This window comes from Dendrobium catenatum, unplaced genomic scaffold (assembly GCF_001605985.2).
Source record: "Dendrobium catenatum unplaced genomic scaffold, ASM160598v2 fragScaff_scaffold_913, whole genome shotgun sequence".
NCBI lineage: Eukaryota > Viridiplantae > Streptophyta > Magnoliopsida > Asparagales > Orchidaceae > Dendrobium > Dendrobium catenatum.
The window spans coordinates 427,327-446,196 of record NW_021319375.1 but is presented as its reverse complement, the minus strand read 5'-3'; the positions used below and the strand labels follow the sequence as shown (position 1 = coordinate 446,196).

Below are 18,870 nucleotides of genomic sequence, written 5' to 3'. Positions count from 1 at the left end.
TTTTATTTAATAAATTTGGATCATCTGAGATGGTGGTGAATTTCTAGGTGATGCAAATATGATATAAAGGCCTGCGTTACGACGGACACGAGTCCCCGAAGATGCTCGAACGACGTCCGATCGATAAACGGACAGTGTCATTACGTCCGGAATGTCGTTGGCATTAGAAATATATATTTTATTTGATTAAATTGGATCGTTTGATGTGGTGTCGCAAATTTTAAAGGCGATCCAAATATGTTGTGCATGCACGCATTACGAGGGAAATTAGCCTCGTCGGAGACTAAACGATGTCCGATCGACAAACGGACAGCGCCATTGCGTCTGGAACGTCATCGCCATTAAAAATCTACATTTTGTTTGATCAAATTGTATCGTTTGATGTGGTGTCGCAAATTTCAAAGGCGATCCAAATATGATGCAAAGGCACACGTTACGAGGGAAATTAGCCTCGTCGGAGACGACACGACGTCTGATCGATGAACGGACAATGTCATTGCATCCGGAACGTCGTCGGCATTAACAGTCTACATTTTATTTGATCAAATTGGATCGTTTAAGGTGACGTCGTAAATTTCAAATGCGGTCTAAATATGATGCGAAGGCACGCGTATCGCAGAAATTTGCCTCTACGGAGACGACATGATGTCCGATTGCCAAACGGAAAGCGACATTGCGTCCGGAACGTCGTCGGGATTAAGAGTCTACATTTTATTTGATCAAATTGGATCATTTAAGGTAGCGTCGTAAATTTCAAAGGTGAATAAAATATCATGTGAAGGTGCACATATCAAGGAATTTTGCCTATTCGGAGACGACATGATGTCCGATCAATAAACGGACTGCGCCATTGCGTCCGGAACGTTGTAAACCTCTAAAAACTGTATTTTGTTTATTCAATTTTAAGTATCCATAATGGTGGCACAAATCCCAAGGTAATAACCAGCATATCGAGGAGTTTGTCCCTCGACGTCGCCCAAACGATGTCCGATTGCAAAACGGACTGCGCCATTGGGTCTGGAACACCGTCAATACTATGAATACAGTGCCAATTTGTTCGAATGAGGCAACATACGCAAATCGAGAAAGCACGCGAATCGATATCATTTTTGTTGATTGATGCATTGCTGACCACCCTAGTTAATTACATTGCTTATAATAGCATGTTATTATTAGCTCAGATAATGCATTTAACTCAAAATTGCCAAAATAAATGTAAAATCAAATCACAATTAAATGCAAAACCTGAAACAACTCAAATATCTGCTAAAATCCCCTGAAATCTGCTGATCTCTGTCTACATCCCATGAATTGAGCTGCTGAGGTAACGTCAACCACAACCCTTGTCGATTAAAGTGAACAAAAAGGAAGCCCTCGTCTCCTCTCTGGGGTTCAGGCCAAATTCAAAAGCTAACTCCTCCCATCTGCTATAGCCGGCTGAACTTCCACGACAAAGCCTCCTCCAGCTCTAAAATCCCGTCCTCCCATTCACCGGATTTCCAAAAAAAACATGCAGTTCGTCTCCTTCCAATGCCTTAATCAGCTCTCATGTTTAAGCTACAATCCACTGATCCTCCACTGTCTTTCACGTGAAAGAAAATGGTTGCTGGATGGACTTCTTCTATTTCCTGTTGACGTCCATCTCTTAAAAGCCGATTTCATCCTCAACGTGCATTCCAAGCTCCTGAGTGTGGATGATAACCAGCACACCTTAATGCAGAAGATGGGCAAGCTCATGGTCTTGTCCACGGCTACCGAATGTCACTAAGGTATGAACACTTCATGAGCCATCATCCTGGTTTGCATCGTGCTTTTCCTAGAACCTGAAGAGCTTAGAATGTGTAAGAGCCGTGAAAAGCATCACTGAGAATTTGTGGGAGAAATACATTGGAGAGGAGGTTGTGAACTTGCATGGTCATCTATTGCCATTTCCAATCAGAATGTCCGTTGATGGAGAGTTATTCGAGCTCACAGTTAATGGTGGTTTTCCAAACACTAAGGAATCTATCAAAGATAAAGAAGAGTGCTTTATCTGTTCTTTCTAACTTCATCCACAAAGTGATAAGTCTGACTCACCGAGGAGATTTTCAACAGCAGGTAGTGATATTGCAAGCTTTATTTAGCCCAAAATCAAGTCTTACCGCTGAAGAAATTTATATACAAGACAACTAACAAGAAGAGGAAGAGGCCTTCATCCAACGACACATCAATACAAGTTAGAATATAACTGCAGCTAGCAAGTTGAAGCATACCAAGCCAGAAGTTTCTATAGAGAAAAAAAAAAAAGAAAGATGGATCATAAAGTTTTGACATGTGTTGAATTTCACCATGCAATTGGGAATCAAAAGAAACCTTCTGAGGCACTGTTGACCTCATTTTTGTATGAGGTCACTTGGACTAACCCCAACCCTCAATCACTTTTGAATCAAATTTCAATCATCTAATATTTAACCTCAAGTCTTTGATCAATCAATCATTGTCAAATCAGATAGTCATTTAATCTAGTCTATAATTTAGCTAGCGATCGATCTCGTCGATCTTCCTTAAAATCACAATTGAATCGCATATGAATTAATTAAAGTTAATTTGATCATACGAACTAGATTTGGTGACGTCGAATTTGTTCGACTCAATTTAAATTCTACTCTCCTTGACAGATTCGATAAATTTAATTTATGGTGTCCCGACTCGGTTCAAATGCAAATTAATTTATTGACTTTAATCAACTAAATTTAATTTATTCTGAATCGAATCGACTTTGATAATTGCACATTATTTTGACCCATTTACATGAAAAACTTTCGGATAAGTAATTGGGCTTGTCAATCTTGGCATTCATTCAATCATATCATAACCATCCAATATAAATTTGTCAAGGGAAGTAAGGCTTAATTTTAACCCTTTGATTTAGGATTTCAAAGGGTATGATTGTCATTTTGTTTTAGCTTTTTTTGACATATGACACGTTTTAAAGTGATTAGGGTAAGTGGCCACTTGGACGGTTTTTTTACACGACTTCAGGCCCTAGACCGAGGATGATCGCCCCATTCTCCAGAAGCAGCCGCCCCTTGGAATGGCTCTCCCTCTCATTCTCAAGAGAGATCTCTCACCCGTTCAAAAGCTGCTAGGGCCGGCTGAAGAGGAAGAAGGCTGCTTGCACCTCACGACCCCTCTTTCCTCTCAAGCTAAATTTCTCTTTACTCTTGCTGAAGCCGGCCAAGCAAGCTATAACAGAATTTGGTTAAGACTTCAACGTACCAACCTTTATACCAGAGTTTGGCCATCTAGTTCTAATGCTTATTCTCTGCCGTAAAGACCCTCCAGATGGTAGTTCGGGCTGCAGTTGGAAGAGGCGAGCTACAAGGGGCTTTCGGTGTGATTTACTACGGTAATCTCTTCTTCTTCTTGCTAGTTCCTTTCTTTTCTTCTGTTTGAATCTGGATGGATGGAGTTCATCCATTAGTTGATATTCTATGTTTACCTGAGACTTGAAGTGAGTTTTCATGAGGCTTTATAAAAAGAGATAGAAGATTTTTAAACATTTTCTTCTTGTTGTTCTTTTTATTTGCTTATTATTATTATCATTATTATTATTATTATTATTTAATTTAGATATTTTTCTTTAACCCCAATGTGACTGAATTTTTATGTGTGTGGATTTGTCTTTCAAGATTTTGTTTTCTTCCTAAGTCCGAATAAGAAAGCGTGATGGATTAGTTTATAGACTTGAATGTTCATGGTGTTAGGGATAAATTTTCTTATGAAAATGAACGGTCATCACGTTCTGGCTTTGTCCTTTGGATTTATGTCTGAATTCTTGTGTTATTCTTTATCTTATTCTACTAGAGGAAAACATCTTTCTAGATTTTCATCTGATGCGAAGCTTATGCTTACACTATGAAGTGTTATTCTCTACAGGTCCTCATCAAGAAATATGTTAGAATTTATAGATGAATGTTATATTTGCTACTAGATCGACATTTATATTTATTCAACATAAGACTTCTGGTTTTGGTGGCAAAATGGGTACATTACTGCTTCTTTATTTCTTGGGTTTGTATTTGATTTCTTGTATCAGTCTTCATCATCTTATACTTAAAAAAAAATTTAATAATCTCAATGATCATCATTGGGTGTAGTGTTCTTTGTCATGGCATGAGATTTTTATTCTCTATGAGTTCTTAGTCTTCTCCCTGTGATCAATTAGCTGGTGGATCAATAAATCTGGGGAGATTTCTGTTATCTTTCGCATGATATTAGAAGCTTTAGCAATGTTTGTTATCTCTAATCAATTAAAAAAAAAACTCATTCCAGGTAGATACTTTTACACGAACCTTTTTCTATAACAATCTCTATGAGGTCTGTCTTGATGGAATGCCTTTTTTTTTTATCGAAGGATTTCACAAGCACTAACTCCTTACCATGTATTTATTTGATAAATGAAGAGATACCATATCTGTGAAATTAATTTGGATCCCGACTAAGGGTTCCATAGGGATTATGTTGGATTGTACTGAATTTCTTCTCCATAATGATCCTTTGAGAGATTGGGAAGAGAGAATTGCTGGATCTGTCTAGGAAAACATGACATTTTATACACATTCTATGTTTAATGAGATCTATGAGTTTGGGTTGGAAAGGTCCCTTTATATGCTTGATAGCATATGGTGTGAATGCTGGAGAGCATTCCGTATGTTTTATGTTTTAATTATGAGCACTCATAAGTCTTACATAAGGTGCTTTAGTTATGCTGGAATTTTCTTGAGGTGACCTTAATGAATTTGGTATGTTGTTCCATTGGTGGGTTTGAGAAATTGGAATGCCATTGCCTTACCTCCGTCAACTTTTTATCTTTTAAAAACTGAGATAATGGTCCTCTTATATCTTAATAAATCATGTGTTGGCATGTCATTTGTTGCAGAGAATATGTAGGATGCTTATATTCCAAGATTAACGAATGAGTGGAAGTTGTATTATATATAGTTTTATTCCAACAATAAGTGTATATTCAGATGTTTTGATTAAATTTGAAGATTTCGTATTTTAGTTTATATTTTAATCTTAGATGCAAATGCTATTGTTCGCTATCAGACCAGCTAACATCCTAAACACAATCAATCGTCATATATGCATGAAAGATAGGAAGGTTCTATCCTAGGAAATCAAGGATTTGTAGTTCAAGAGTTTTCAATCAGTGACTATATAATATGCAAAAAGATATACCTAACGTCATGTATGATGCATGAAATGGCTACAAAATATCCCTAAGTCTATTGATGTAATGCATGTATGTAAGTGAAATGTAATGTGAAGTAAAGTGTGTAAAAATAAATGCATGCATGACATCCAGAGTACAGAAAAAATAAATAAACACACCCTAAGGGTACCCTCCAGGCAAGGTACCCGCACAGAAAATCATCATAATCATGCCCACTTCGTGTGGGAAAACAGCGATGCCCAATGGCATAAGTAGGTGGCCTACTCTACAGGCCTAAATGACCCTAATGGTCTCTAAGGCTCACAGAAAAAAAGAAAAAAAAGGAGGGTATCGTACCCAAAACCAGAAGGCCAAAAACCTAGCGATGCCCACTTCGTGTGGGAAAACAACGATGCCAACCGGCATAATAGGTGGCCTACTCTACAGGCCTAAGTGACCCTAATGGTCTCTAGGGCTCACAGAAGGGGGCAAGCTTTGACCTATAGGGCCAAAGCTTCGTCAGTGAACTAACCTAAGGCTGGCTACCTAAACATACTAGAATACCTATTAACAAGCAGTGTGTGATGTGAAGCAGTTCCGATATATAATTAAAGATTTATTTTTGCAAGCTGCAGAAATTATACCTGACTGTATGTGGCGCTGCCACTTAAAAGCTCCTAAGCAAGCAACTCAACTAACTCACCCATGCAGGATACGGGTACCTCGCAAGACAAAAATAGAGAGAGAAACAAGGAGTGAGCGTAGATGCCATTCGAAAAGGAAATATAGTTAAGCAAGAATTAACTTAAAACAATTAGGATTTATAATTTTGAAAAATATCTAAAGCATATGGAAAGAGAGCATGTACAAGTGAATGTGTCAAACGAGTAGTAATAATAGAATGCATAATTCCACATGTTTGGATTAGTGCATATGAAAGCTTGCTAACATGAGAAAAAAAGAAAAAAAAAATGATACGTGAAACATGTGACAATTTCTAAACATAAAACCTACACCCAAATATGAGATCAACGTATCTAAACCTATGACCAAAAATGTATAATGAGTGAAGTTCTATAATGTAATTATAGGCCTCTACCTTTGCATGATGTCAATTATGTAAGTGAATTTTAAACTCAAGAAACCTCACATAAACATTCACTAATCGATAACACATCTAATATGTGATTAGTTGAAACATACAAATTTAAGACTAACATGTGATGATAATCTTGCATGTAAACATGATATAAGAAATTAAAAGAAATCATTATATCTTAACATGAATGTTTGCGCAATTTGAATCAATTAAAAAAAAAAAGAAATATTTACACGACTTTGATTTTAGAAGAGATTTATGTCACTAAAAAAATGAACTTTATGAGGAGACTTTTGCAATAATATAAGCCTTATATGCAATGTTTCTAGATTTCTAAAATGAATGAAATAAATCATATTCAGAATCATTTTTTAAATATTTAAAGGTGTATTACCAAGTACAAATTAATTTTACATTAAAAGGAATATCAATCATAGATTTTCTATTAATAAATTCATTTACAAGATGCATGAGAAGGCTCTTTTAAAAAAAAATCATACCAATCAATTCAATCTAATAAGACTAGTTGATTATTGATTTGATCCCTCGACTTTATTTATTAACAAAGAATATTGTAAAATACTAAGGATATGTATACTTACATTAATTATTATAATTGATTCTCAAATAAAGGAAATCAATCTAAAAGATAAAATTCATCCAATATACGATAAGGCATACCATTTAAAGATGAGCAAGATTAGTGAGTAAAGGCACAAAAAATAATAATAAAATAAAATAAAATTCAGATTTACTCACAATTATACTGATTATCATACACTTGATTAACTAGTGATTGTATAATCCTATATCCATATTCATACAAATTTTAAATCGATAATGATGAATCCATAATAAAATGGAGAAAGATAATTCAATCATAAGTAACTTCAGATCAAAATCTAAAAGTAGTTTAGCATTTATGAGCTTCAGTTTAACCATATGACTCTTTAATAATAATAAATAAACAAATAAAAAAAAGAAGTTAAATGAATAAATTCGAATCACATAGCAAATGTCACATCTCCAACACTCATCATTTGAATACTCCATATTTAATTGAATATTATTTAGTCATCTGACATTAAGCAAATTATCAAATATTTCTTATTATATTCATCATCCACCTTATATTCTTTTAATAACAAAGTCATTTCAAATGTGATCGAAAAAAGTATCAATATTTTTTATCATATATGTGAAAGAGAAAGAACTATATCATGCTATTGCTTCAATTATTTATACAAATAGAGCATCAAATACCTCGCAATATTAATTAAATATCCACTCTCAATTACTGTCACGATGTCATTAGTCCCAATATAAGATAGATTACAATGGGTACTCTAATCCATTGAATTCATTCAGGAGACAACTTATTTATCCTATCAAAATTTAATCTCAAGTAGGAAACAATCCAAGATAGATGATATAATAATCAGAATTTGGACTTAAATTTCTCGTGGATACACATAGGGATCTTTCTAGAAATTACTTATCAACTAATAAACGAACAATCTAATCAATTAGTAGGTAGAAGTTCCACATATCTCTCTTTTACAGTTTCAAAATCCGACCAAACAAATGATACTCGATTCATATTACACTTCATTCGATATAAAAGTTAGTGAAGCTAAGCATATATTTCACATATAATTATTGTATCTAATATTTGAGAACTTATGATTTATTCATTCTTGACCTTGAGAAAATAAAATAAAATAGAATAAAATGAAATAAAATAAGTATTAGGAGATGATTCTTTTTTTTTTTTTACTAGAAAATATTTGGCATAAAAAAAAAACACATAACCTGTTTGTTTAAACGATGTAACATTGTTCATCATAATCATTTTTATTATAAATAAAAGTTTGCTACTACCGTAGGGTTCTTAGCATACATGGTAGTTAGAAATAATCTCATAAATATGAATAAAACATCATTATTATTTACAAATGTTAAGTAAATCATGCTTTAAAAATAATAAAATAATAATAATAATAATAATACAACATGATTCGCATGGAAATCTTTGAATAAAAATCAAACTTAATACATTGTAACTCTTTTCATCTTATTCATCAAAAAAAAAAAAAGAAAAAAAAAAAAAACGAATAAGAAAGCGTGATGGATTAGTTTATAGACTTGAATGTTCATGGTGTTAGGGATAAATTTTCTTATGAAAATGAACGGTCATCACGTTCTGGCTTTGTCCTTTGGATTTATGTCTGAATTCTTGTGTTATTCTTTATCTTATTCTACTAGAGGAAAACATCTTTCTAGATTTTCATCTGATGCGAAGCTTATGCTTACACTATGAAGTGTTATTCTCTACAGGTCCTCATCAAGAAATTTGTTAGAATTTATAGATGAATGTTATATTTGCTACTAGATCGACATTTATATTTATTCAACATAAGACTTCTGGTTTTGGTGGCAAAATGGGTACATTACTGCTTCTTTATTTCTTGGGTTTGTATTTGATTTCTTGTATCAGTCTTCATCATCTTATACTTAAAAAAAAATTTAATAATCTCAATGATCATCATTGGGTGTAGTGTTCTTTGTCATGGCATGAGATTTTTATTCTCCATGAGTTCCTAGTCTTCTCCCTGTGATCAATTAGCTGGTGGATCAATAAATCTGGGGAGATTTCTGTTATCTTTTGCATGATATTAGAAGCTTTAGCAATGTTTGTTATCTCCAATCAAAAAAAAAAAAAACTCATTCCAGGTAGATACTTTTACACCAACCTTTTTCTATAACATTCTCTATGAGGTCTGTCTTGGTGGAATGCCTTTTTTTTTTATCGGAGGATTTCACAAGCATTAACTCCTTGCCATGTATCTATTTGATAAATGAAAAGATACCATATCTGTGCTGATCCGAGCGCGAAAAGACTCGTTAAATTCGTCTCGACGAGACGGATGTACTCAAGCAGTCCATTTTGCAAAACAAAATTTTGATCAAAAGTTATTGCACACGGAACGAACATGCGCGATAAAGGCCCAAATGCATGAAATCACATCGAATCGTTATCAACCCAACCACATGTATTTTGAAACATGATAAGATGACAACATGTGATCAAAAGGAGTAAATCCTAAGGCCGACGACGAGCCGATGTAACATACGCAAGGTGACCTTTCATCAACACATCGGTGCAACATACAAGCAGATGAATCGAGCTACGAAATACAAAAGTGATAAGAATGTGCAAGTGGCCGGTGCCAAAAAGGAGGTCAACAAAGGTCCCTTTATATGCTTGATGGCATATGGTGTAAATGCTGGAGAGCATTCCGTGTGTTTTATGCTTTAATTGTGAGCACTTGTAAGTCATACATAAGGTGCTTTGGTCATGCTGGAATTTTCTTGAAGTGACCTTAATGATTTTGGTATGTTGTTCTATTGGTGGGTTTGAGAAATTGGAATGCCATTGCCTTATTTCCGTCAGCTTTTTGTCTTTTAAAGACTGAGATAATGGCCCTCTTATATCTTATTGAATCGTGTGTTGACATGCCATTTGTTGCTGAGAATATGTGGGATGCTTATATTCCAAGAATCATGAACGAGTGGTAAGATGTATTATGTATAGTTTTATTCCGACAATAAGTGTATATTCAGATGTTTTGATTAAACTGGAATATTCCTTATTTTAGTTTATATTTTAATCTTAGATGAAAATGCAAATTTGATGAGTTACAATTATATTCCTCCTTCTCTTTGCTTTATTTTCACAAAGTTTGAGAGAATGCAAGATCCTTATGTTTTCTTTTTGGAGGAAAGCAAAGAGTGGTGGGCCTTCATTCTGTAAAGCGTTTTCAGTTATAATTCTCTTAAGTAAATTTGTTGGTTTCGAGAAAACATTGCTGCTTTTCTCCTTTTCCCATAAATTTTGATGAGGATCTTTCTCCATTTGTCTCTACTTTGGGGAAGAGCGAGTTTTAAGTGGAAATTGAGCATGAAACTTAAAGGTTGTTCTTACTTGTAATATCTTTTGTAAATGTTCATTCAACATGAGAAAACCTGGTACACTATTGTATGTATTATCCATGTTCTGGTTCTTCGACAAGATTATATGTATTGTTTCATATGTGAATGCTGGAAGGATTATATGTACCATTGTGTTTTGATACTACACTTGACGTTTGATAATAAAGGTTGTTGAAAATTCTCTTTTGTAGAAGTCTACAAGAATTTTTCTTTAAAGGTAGATGGTGATATTTATGTCCTTCTGTTAGAGGTTTGTGGCATAAGCTTTGTGTTTTATGGTTTACAGTCGCAATTCGAACCGACATGAAGTTTAAGGGTTCTGAAACTCAGCATATATGCTCATGTCTTGAATATTCATAAGTAAAATGTATGAGTCTTTGGAAAGGGTGGAGCAAAATTTATTTTTCCTCCTTTCTTTTGATAAGGTATATGGTGATAGGAATGAGAAGAGTTCATAAAAGGAAGTGTCCGGGCTACCACTCTCATGTAGCCGTTCTCACTTATCCCCCTCGTGCTCCTGTTTTCTAGAGATTAATAAAACTAAAGATGCCAAAGCCTTTATAGCATACTTGAGTCAGAGATAACTTCTGGAATGCCGAGACGGATTTGAATGCAATTTCCTAGTGCCGTATTCTGTAGCCAATACTTTTCCAGAGAACTTATTTAGTGTTAGTTTGATTTTCCCACTATATGGCTTGGATTATTTTTTTTAATGAAGTTTCAGTATATACGAAACATAACGGATTGTGCATATGGCTATCTTCATGTTGTGTTAATTTTTGGGACTTATCTCCAATGCTGCAAGTGATGTGGATGAAACTATGTTCCCGGGAAAGTGCTATGGTTTATTTTATTTGAGGTCTTCTTTGAATAATATGGCTACAATATTTTTCTATCCTTGTAGATTGAACGTATGTCAATCACTTTGGGAGTCCAATAAGCTTGTATATAAGTGCTTGTAGTCCAGTTATTTATGTTATTCATTTTTTTGTTATTTATGTTAATATGCATATTTCCAGTCCTTTGCTGCAAAAGAGGTGAGTAAGGCTTGCACTTTGTCGTTACCATTTGTTCTGATCGGGACAACACAGCTTAAGGCTGTAGTAGATTTTTCTCTGCTTATCTTTAGCATCTATCCGTCAGATCCAGTATATTTTATTCATGGGGTTCATGCTTTGTTTGAATTGTTCATAATCAGACCTAGCTATTTTCATCTACTGCTCTCATTTTCATAACCCAGATTTAAGTTTAGTCTTGAATTTATTCTAAATTTGATTGATTTTCATTTACTTTTATATTGATTGAGCACCATCAAAAGTTCAGGCATTGTAGATGAAGCTTTTGTATTGACCGTATATGAGATCCAGTGGATCATTTAAGAGATTTCTTTTTCGGATAGGAAAACTGAATTATGTGATTCCTCCATTCAATAAACAGGATGTTATCTACTCTTGAAATTTGGGATCAGTTATGTGGGCAGTAAATCTGATTATTTATTGCATAGGATATAGGTGATATTTATTTATTTCTGGTTGTTCACAGTATTGTGAACGGCTTGTAGCTTTTGGTTTGCTTGAGAAAAGAACGTTGAACTAGATGGCTTAGATGCAATGATTTGTTAGAAATAAATGGTGGAGCCATGCTAACGTAGCTGTCCCAAGCGATATAAAGGTCCCATTGTGGTCTACTTGATCCATCTTGATGTAGTCGGCTTGATATGGCACTTTGTGATCGCCCTTCAAAGTGATGTTATTAGTGATCACCTTTGATAAGAAGTGGATGCAGGAAATGAATGACCGGTCTGTAAGCCTCTTGATGCTCTATTAGCTATACTAGTTCGACCTCCCTGACCATGTACACTCACTGATCAACTCCTTCATTAATTATTCAATATTATTTAATATATAGCACTATGATAGATATAATAAGATATCTACTATTGGACTCTATTTAATGCAAGTGCTATTATTCATTATCAAAATTTTCTCTCTGAGCCTTAATTATTCTGAGGTGTTTTCAGATCTTTCCTATCTCGTGCAAAATCAGGATGCTGTTTCTTGTATTCGAATGCTGTACAGACTGTTCTTTTAAGTAAATTTCCTTAAGTTGTCATTGATTGAGAATTCTACTTTTGGGCTAATGATATTTTCCATGATTTACAGATTTTGAATAAATGGCCCAATAGGTAGATTTGAGATATTTCAATTTCAATGCTTCACATATTTAGTTTCATGTTAATTCATACCAATTTCTATGTTCGCATATATGATCTTCTGACACCTCTTCCTCTCGTCGCCTTTTTGCGAGGTACTGATGGAGCTGATTGGAGGATGAGCCAAGGAGCTTCAATCACCCCGTTTCTTCTAAACGGGGTGCTACGGCCGGAGTCACCGTCGACTAGCTCCGGTGACCAGGTAAGTTTTCTTGAAACTTAAAAGTGCATAAAGCTTCTAAATTTATCTATTGAGTTATTTCCCCTCAGCCTTAATTTCTTGCAATAATTTTTGTATTTAGTTAATACATGCTTTCATTTTTCATTTACAAATTCAAAATCCATTGACATAGGTTGTTTATATTTGTAGGTATGTCCAAAGGGTTAGTGACATTGATTCAAACCTGTTAAACCTAGTGACATCTTTAAGGACAATAATTAAGGACATTTCTAGAGAACTTAGAAAATTTTTAGAGATTAGGAGATATCTCCTATTAACTTAAGACTTGAACAATTTGAACCTAGTGACATCTTAAACCTTAAAAAAATTTTATCTTTTCTTTTAATCATTAAACCAATTAATTGATCTAATTAAAATTAAATCCTTAATTAAGCAAATCAAATTTTAAACCCAAGTGACATCAAATTTAAACCCCTTAAGTTTAGTGATCTTCCCTGCTCTAGGGAAAATTATCACTAAAATTCAAACCCTTTGAACCCCTTAAGTTTAAACCTTAATTAAACTTTAAAACCTTCCAGAAAATTTCAATCTAGCTTTAAAACTAGCAATCAATCTTAAAATTAATTTTGAATCATTAAGATTTAAACTTTAACCAAAATCTTCCCTTGAGCCTTTCAACCAATCAGAACATTAAGCAACTTTAACCAATTACCCGATTTAGGATATATCCAAACCACACAGCCTGCTACACACAACTAGATTGACCCATTAGGACACGGACTCTAGCTTTAGGTTAGGCCGGTGTTTCTTTTTGTTTTTGAGATAGATTGATATGCATATGAAATGAGAATGGCATCCTAGGTTAGATAACATAGACATAGGTTCACTGTCCACAGACCTGTGCACTTCCTGTTTGTCAGCCTAGGATTAGGTCCCCAGCCCCTTGGCTTATGAGGTCCCCTTGAATGAGGTAACCCATGGTTGCTAACAAGGATCCTCTGGTCAGCACTCGACTAAGTAGGCTAAGGATATTGACGAACCTGGGACGATGGAAAACCATGGGATCTTGACCAGGGACGTCATACCCACTTGGTAGGTTAGTCTTCACCCTTACCTCCTGGGCATTCTCCCGATCTGGTGATTGAGAATATAAGTCTCAACTTTCTAATAAAATTGACCATTAAATTAAATATATCTTTCAATCAAATTCGAGACCAACACTTAGGATAGACTGGAGCACTTCTGAATTGTTTCAGAATCCCAAGTGCCTCCTACTCCTCTTCCTTTGGATCCGAAAATAAGTGTTCAGATTTGATCCAATCCCGATTGAAAATTCCAAACCTTAACCTCCTTTGACATCCAACTTTGAAATCTTAAATAAAATTCATATCGCTATTTTAATCGAGAGTATTCGTAGGAAAATCCCTAATTTTCCTATGATGTAATTAACTACGAGGGCTTGCGCTCGTAGGAGATTTTGTAACCCAGATCTAATTTTTTAAAATTAAAATCGATTTCTTTTAAAACTTCAATTAATTATCTTTGGGAAATTCAATATTTCCAAAAATAATTAAATATTTTCAAAACTATATATATTTAAATATAAATATTTTTTTTTAATCAAAACAAAAAATGGCGACTCCACTGGGGAAAAGTCTCACTCTCCATCTTTAATAGCGGTATGAATTTTTTTTTTGAATCGGTAGTCTTAACTACCTTTCTTTCCGTTGGTCCCTCTCCCATTTCTTCCTTGGGTGAGTGTGGCCAACTCAATTAAGACATGTGAAACGAGAGGTGAGTGTAGGAAACCTCCCTTTAAGTCGGGCTTTGACATTTTGCCTCCAACTTGATTGGTAGAGCGAAAGAGTCAAGCCAAAATCCTTCTGTATATGTTGCAAACTCGCATGCGAATAAATCTTAGCATGCTAAGTTTCACAATTTACAGAAAAATTCTTCAACTTTAAAATCGTAGTTTCAAATCCAGAGAGAAAGAAAGCAAAAAAAAAAAGAGAGAGCAAGAAAGCAAAAAAAAAAAGAAGGAAAGCAAAAAAAAGAGCTTACAAAAAAAAGAAGAAAAAAAATGCTCTTGATTTTCGAACCAATTCTCTCTCTTATCTCGTCATGCGTGTCGAGTCGGTGGTCTGCCTATACACGCTTTTCTCTAGCGTGGTGGGAGGGGCAACCGGCGCGACACCTACGACAAGGTAGGCGAGTGATCCTCGGTTCCAAATCCTATTCTCGATGTGCGTGTCAAGTCGGTAAACCACCTATACACGCTTTTCTCTAGCGTGGTGGGATGGGGACCCAGTGCGGTGCGTACGGCGAGACTGGGATATTCATAAGTACCCGCTCGCGGGGAAACAACTGCTTTTCTCTTATAAGTACCCACTCGTGGGGAAACAACTGCTTCTCTTTTGCAACAGGTACCAAAGACCCATACACGCTTTTCTCTAGCGTGGTGGGGGGCGACGATTACACTGCCGCGGTGTCCTCATACGAGGGCACCTACCGTACACGCTTTTCTCTAGCGTGGCGGGAGGCCCAGTTTTCCATAGTTTTCCCCTAAACGGGGGAGACGCCGGGAGCCTGCCGAAATTTTGTCTGAATAAGACAAGGACTTGCAAACTTTTGGACTGTATTGGACTTGAACTTGTGGACCAAATAAAAAAGACTAATTTTGAATTTAATAAAAATAAAATTAAAATGAGCTCATACTTTAATATGACTTGAATAATTTAAGTAAAATTTTGGTGGGAAATGTGAACTCCTATGAATTATCGTAGGAGACTTGTTACATACATAAAAGTTCCATCCACAAGAAAATACAAAAAAAAAAAAAAAGATCTGCAACACGTACGATCTCTATACGAAGACAAATGCATGTGCCACATGTCATTAATGGGTAGATGCAGAAAGACTACAGTAAATGCAGTATCCTGTAGTCGACTTCAGTCTTAGGATAAATACATCTATCTCCAACAATAGTGGTTGTATTGTAAAAAATTCAAAACCACAGCAGAATGCATAAAGACTACAAATTCCTATGAGCTTCTACAACCCAAGGCAGGAGACTCGTTAGTGCACTACGATCCACCTACAGAAAGCAACGAGTAGTGCACGACAGTCTACCTGTACGAAGCAGCGAACAACTCTATTTAGAAGCTGCTATGCCACGCTACCGGATCCGCAACTTCTATGAAAGCGGACAGAAGGCGTCTACAATATTTTCAAAGTACCCCTGTACGTGCACTATAAATTGTATACACATATGTACACTAAAGGGGAAAGTACAATCACAACCCGCAAGGGCCCCGACGAGCGTGTTATTGGTACACATGTGACGTCTAGGGATGATGTTCGGGTTACTAAATCTGAACCCGATCCTTCCAAGTAGAGAAAAGGAGTTGACATGGTTCAATTATAAAATGCCCCCAAACACCCGCAAGGGCCCCGGCGAGCGTGTTATTGGTACACACGTGACGTCTAGGGATGCTGCGCGGATCAATAAGTGAATTCTAGTTCGAACCCGATCCTTCTATACGGGTCAATAGAAGTCGACAAGGTTCGAACCAACAAACAAGTATCCGGTGATGGCGACCGATATATTTGTTTTAATGCATTCATATCAGGTCTTCAAGGCCTATAATCAAAAGAATTCACTTACAAGGGTAAAAAGTCTACGAAACCCGATCTTCTATCGACAGCTCGATAGAGTCGACAAGGTTTATCCATAAAATACAAATATTTTCAAGTGGAAATGACCCCACGAACACCCCGATGATGGCCGTGTTGAACAATGATCTCAACCGGAGGGGTTCCCAAATATTTTCAAATGCCTCCCACAAGTTCACTCCAAAATCAAAATTCCCATCATTCAAAAAATCAAAAAAATATTTAAAATTTGAAATAAATCCATCAAATCACTCAAAGCAAAATCCATCCATCCTCCGCAACAGTTTGCCGGGGTGGACAAATCAAAATTTACTTCAGCTCACAATAGAGCTAAATGCCTGGTCAAAAATATCACTAGGATCCATTCTCAAACAATCTCCTGCCAGTAAGGACGTGGTACGTGTCCTCTAACCGGCGGTTCGCCGCCAAATGGCACCGCAGGATAAACGGTTATGACCCGGGGCCCTCTGAACCGAGTGGTTTTGCCGCCAAATGGCACCACGAAATACCGGTTATGGCCAGAGCCGATACGCTCCTTATTGGCATCAAATCCTTGAGATATGAATCAATAGGATATAATCGATAGGGCACAAAGCCCTCTGTTAGTTAAGGTGGATTCAAATTTGTCCCCTTAGACAAACATTCACCCCAGGTCTACAAGGTACCCTTGGACGAAGCAACCCATGGCTGCCGACAAGGATCCTTCTGTCAAGTTGGGTCGACTACCTCCTCTGACTAAGTAGACCAGGGACCACGATAGCCCGGGATGACAGAACCATGTGATCTTGATCGGGTCTATCATCCATTCCCCCACCATCCGCTTTAAGTGCAAGATGGTGAAATTTCCTATTTTAAATATCAAACCTTTCAAATTCTACATCCAAACATTCCAAATTCAATCAATTCCAAATCTCAATACCCAATTGCTGCTATTATATGCTTGATATTGTGTATCTACGGATATAACATATTTGATTGACGACTAGCCTTAATCGAAAGTTCTCTCTCGTGATCGGGAGAGATAATTAACTATAGCGGCTTGCGCCTATAGGAAACCAGAACTCAGATCATAAAGTCCTCGCAAAATGAGGGCGAAATCTCTGGGTAGTGTCTTATCTACAAACCCATCTGCCTTCAAAAATTTACCTCGGAACTTATTCAGTTAAAACTCCCTCGCCGAATTAATAAAAAGAAATCGCGCGGCGGGGAGGCCGGGGCCGAATTTTCGGAGCCCACACGAGGACAACTAGATTTTGTAATACAATGGATGAGGCACAATCAACCTCAAATAAACGGTGTGGACATTGTAAGAGAAATGGTCATAATAGGGCAACCTGTCCGTATAATCCGGCATCGTCGAGGTATTTCTTTTAATATGGGATAATTATGATTTTTACACTTAGAAAACTAATTTATTTTTCTTTTTGAATTAAAGATATGGTCGATAGATCGAGGCATACTAACTTCGAGCGGCGTTGAAGGAAATATGATCCATAACATATAGAATTTCGATTGTTCCAGCTAGCGATGTGTTAAGCTTCAGAGATTGCGTGAAATCTAAAAGTTGTAAGATGTGTTGATGTTTGAAATTTCAAAGTATTAATATGTGTTAATGTTTGTTTAATTAAAATCTGGTTAAGTTGTAAGATGTGTAGATCAACACATCAGTTTCACTTAACTTTTATTTAACTATTAATTTATATGTCATAATTCATCTAATGTGTTCACATATTGACTGTTGTGTGCAGCAGTTATATTTTGATTGTTTCATTCTCAAGTGCAATGAACCCGAACCAAAAAATTCCCTTCAAAACGTTGATCAAGGAGGGAAGTACTAGATTAAAGGATTGTTTAACACATTAAACTGATGATGTGTTAGAGTAGAAAGCCAGGTCAAATGAGTTATATCGTTGTTGTGTACATTCTTGGTCTGATAAGGAAGATTACATCTTATGGGAGAGACAGTCTAGCTATGACAATCCGATCTTACACGAATGAAAATGGTTTGAACAAAGAAGGATGGAAATATGTGCAAAGTAAGGGTACCCTGATGTTAGGGCATATAGCACCAATTAATTTTCTGAAGGCAAGATACAATGAAACAAGAAGGTGCAAAGATGGATTTGTTAAAGTAATTGTGTCAAATCCAACTACTGATATAAGTAACTATATTCTCTACAAAAATTGGGACACTATAGCAAATAAATTCCTTGTTCAAACGTACGATAATTTGATTTATTGGCCAGGAAAAAAGAAGAAAGATTTTCTTGATGCATCGGATTGGCAATGCGTACAGCTTTGGTTTTAACAAAGATTTGGTTGTTGCCCTACGCAAACCCAACTACAAGCGCGCACACAGAAATTGATAAACAAACCATAACATTAGTATATGTACTGATGATTTAAGTGAGATGTGGCTTATATTAATATTGCTTATGATGTCAATGTACTTTATTTATGATTATTGTTGAAGTTAGTTGGATATTTAATGATATGTACCTAAAAGTATGTTCTAA

The 18,870-nt window shown here is 35.8% G+C and overlaps 1 long non-coding RNA gene and 1 pseudogene across 1 annotated transcript; both read left to right on the top strand.

The window, feature by feature from the left end:
* LOC110109631 overlaps positions 1–18,870 on the top strand; it is a 36,721-nt pseudogene that overhangs the window by 2,686 nt on the left and 15,165 nt on the right.
* LOC114580273 lies at positions 3,088–13,782 on the top strand. Its single transcript, XR_003701634.1, has 2 exons — positions 3,088–3,388; positions 12,597–13,782. It is a non-coding gene; the product is annotated as an uncharacterized LOC114580273 (long non-coding RNA).